This window comes from Lycium ferocissimum, chromosome 6, assembly GCF_029784015.1.
Source record: "Lycium ferocissimum isolate CSIRO_LF1 chromosome 6, AGI_CSIRO_Lferr_CH_V1, whole genome shotgun sequence".
NCBI lineage: Eukaryota > Viridiplantae > Streptophyta > Magnoliopsida > Solanales > Solanaceae > Lycium > Lycium ferocissimum.
The window spans coordinates 59,246,540-59,246,875 of NC_081347.1; positions in this window are offsets into that span (position 1 = coordinate 59,246,540).

Here is a 336-nt window from a genome sequence, read left to right on the forward strand (position 1 = left end):
CATTCCGTGAAGCTTATAAAACTTTTTCTCAACAGTCATCTTCTGGCTGATAATTTTGATCAAATCACGGAATGCTAACTTACCCCATGGGAAATCTCCGTATCTACTAGTCTCCACCAATTCAAAATGTAGCCATGGTATCCTTGTAGCATTCTTCTCATTGGACAAGATATATGTATGTATGGAATATAATATGGCAATCTCAACGGCATCGCCATCATTGAGGCCCCAATTTTTGTCCATGAAGCAATCAACCAAATCTGCCTTTTTTGGCAATTTTTTAGACTCACCAAAATATTGTTCCAATATCCCGTTTTTTCCGTTTTCTATTGACTT